Below are 3,038 nucleotides of genomic sequence, written 5' to 3'. Positions count from 1 at the left end.
AACGTCATGACGCGGTTGCGCGCTTGCGTCACGTGGTGAGGAGGAGGAGGGAGCGGTGCTTCCTGGGAGTTGTAGTAACTATAGTCCTTGAGAAACTACATTTCCCGCCATTGCTCTGTTCATGAACCGCGTTCCCGTGTGGAAAAGCTGGAAGGTGTTCTTTTTGGGGTTATTTATGTGCAAATTTGAAAAAAAAATTTTTTTTTATTTTTTTAACATTTTTCAGATGTAATTAAGATGAAACAACAACAAATCATCATTGACATCTTCCAGCCAAAGCCATTTTGATGTCACTTTTCGGGGTAATAACGTTGGAGAGTTTTTATTTAAGCGATTCGGACTTTTTTTATTTTTTCCTGACACTTTCTAGTTGTTGTTCAGTCTTGGTTGCTATCTATAGAAATGACCGATTTTAATATTTTTTTTGATTTGGCTGCTTTGCCGATGTTTACAAATAAATTTGCTTCGTGACGAATTACTTAATCACATTTCTTTGTGCAACGACAGGGAACGCAGATTGTGCCGCCCCCCCGGTCATTGTACCCCTCAGATTCCGCGTCCATAGCTGATCGCGGCATCTTATATAAATAATACAGTGTGAAATGAAAAAAAAAACACTAAAAAGAAATCATACTCACCTCGTCCATTTGCTCACGACAGGCTGGGCGCCGCCATCTTGATTGGAAATATGGCGCAAAATCTTGTGTGTGCCGTGACGATGCCATCACGCCGCACGGCGTGGTGATGTCATACGTCACCGTGCACAGGATTTCATGTGAGATTTTCAAGCAAGATGGCGGCGGCCGGCCTGTCGTGAGCAAATGGACGAGGTGAGTATGATTTTTATTTATTTTTTATTTTTTTATTTCACACAGTATTATATATATCCGCTATGTCACCAGCAGATGGAGTAAGCAAATATAATTTTTTATTTATTTATTTTTTTTACACTATTTCAGGTCAAAGCGATTCGCTACCAAAAAGCACGAGGAAATTCGGCTTTGCGGCGAATCAAATTTATCCTAAAAGTCCAGATTCGCTCAACACTAATCAATAGTATAAACATCAATGTCTGTCCTTCTCTCCTCTATAGGCGTCCAAACTCCTAAACCATTGGACACCAAATTGGGCGCACAGGTAGATCGGGTGTCAGGGACGGTTCTCCTAAAGGCATGCTTACCAATGTTTTAGTTGGTAAAATCGGGGCATCTAAGCCCCGCCCACTGGGAACTCCCACTTTTCAGTGGTGTTTACGTTAACCCCCGTCCATTTTTGGCCAAGGGATAGCCTGAATTTGCCGGGACTGTCTCTGAAAATCAGGACAGTTGGCAGCCATGTAAACGTCCCGATGCACTCGACTGTTGCTCTCTGTTATCAGCCACCGTGTCTGTCCTCTATAGGCATCCAGACGACTGAACCATTTGACCCTAAATCCTCAGTTGTGGATACTGGTGTGTGGATCTTGGCGGTGTTCCTGGTGCTTCCATTGCTCATTTGAAGTTAAGTGTTTCCTTTCCCTTTTGTATTTTGTTTGGGTTCTGTGTGTTGCTTTTCCCTATTGTTTGTATAAGGCCTGAAGGAGACTCCTGTTCGTCCTTCCTTTTGGAGGAACAGGTAGTCTCGTCCCTGTCATTAGTACCAGGGTCCTATAGGGCTAGATACGACTCTAGGTATTCCTGCGTATGAACTCACCTACCTCTAGGGTCTGTTCATACTGGTAGTCAAGTCAGGATTTTGGTTAGGGTTTTACTAGGAGGTGTCCATCTTTCTTCCCTAGTTCTCAGGCCTGATTCCCTGTTTCCCTCTTCCCTCCTATGCTCGGTGTGGTGTTTCCCTCCCACACCGAAGCGTGACATTATAAACCAAAACCGTCATTTTTGTTTGTGTGCAGCCATGGATCCTATTGCTGCACTGGCAGGTCAGCTGCAAGGGCTGTCTTTGGAGGTAACTGACCTCCGCACGACCGTCTGGCAGATGCAGAGACCACAGGCTGCTGGTCCTAGTAGTGGTGGTTACCAGGCCTGTCTTGAACCTAAAGTTGCCCTCCCGGACAGATTCTTTGGAGTCAGGGCCAGTGCTTCCATAGAGGCAAGGGGGGCAATTGCCGCCGGGCCTCCGAGTTCTTAGGGGCCCCCCCGCGCCGGCCCGCAACTAACTATAGGCAGGACAGTCACGCGGAGATGAGCTCTTCCATTATGGAAGCGCTCATCTCCAGTCATCTGTATCGCCGTCCTCAGGACAGCGATACAGATGACTGTGCAGCGGGGCAGGGGAGGGAGAGGTGTGTCCCTTCCCCTTCCTCTGATAGGCTGCAGGCACTAGGCCGGCAGCCTATCAGAGGCGGCCCTGAGCCGTACAGCGCAGGACACAGGCCAGAAGAGGCCTGCATCACATCTCTGCCAAGGAGGTAAGTGTAAGTGTTTTATTTTTGTTTGTTGTCAATACTGGTGGCTACTGGCACATGATGGGGGGCTCTGGCTACTGGCACATGATCGGGGGGCCTATGGCTACTGGGACATGATCGGGGGGGCTATGGCTACTGGGACATTATAGGGGGGCCTAAGGCTACTGGCATATTATGGGGGGCCTAAGGCTACTGGCACATTATAGGGGGGCCTATGGCTACTGGCACATGATAAGGGGGTTCTGGCTACTGGCACATGATAGGGGGGGCTCTGGCTACTGGCACATTATAGGGGGGCCCTATGGCTACTGGCACATGATAGGGGGGGTCTATGACTATTGGCACATGTTGATGGGGGGGCTCAGGCTACTGGCACCTGATAGGGGGGGCTATGGTTATTGGCACATGTTGATGGGGGGGCTCAGGCTACTGGCACATGATAGGGGGGGCTCAGGCTACTGGCACATGATAGGGTGGGCTCTGGCTACTGGCACATGATAGGGGGGGCTCAGGCTACTGGCACATTATCGGTGGGCCTATGGCTACTTGCACTATGGGGGCATTTACTGGGGGCACTATATAGGGGTATTTTATACTGGCACATTATGGGGGCACTATGGGGACATTAGCTCAA

Source organism: Bufo bufo, chromosome 5 (genome assembly GCF_905171765.1).
Source record: "Bufo bufo chromosome 5, aBufBuf1.1, whole genome shotgun sequence".
Taxonomy (NCBI): domain Eukaryota; kingdom Metazoa; phylum Chordata; class Amphibia; order Anura; family Bufonidae; genus Bufo; species Bufo bufo.
Note: the sequence above shows the minus strand (reverse complement) of the source record.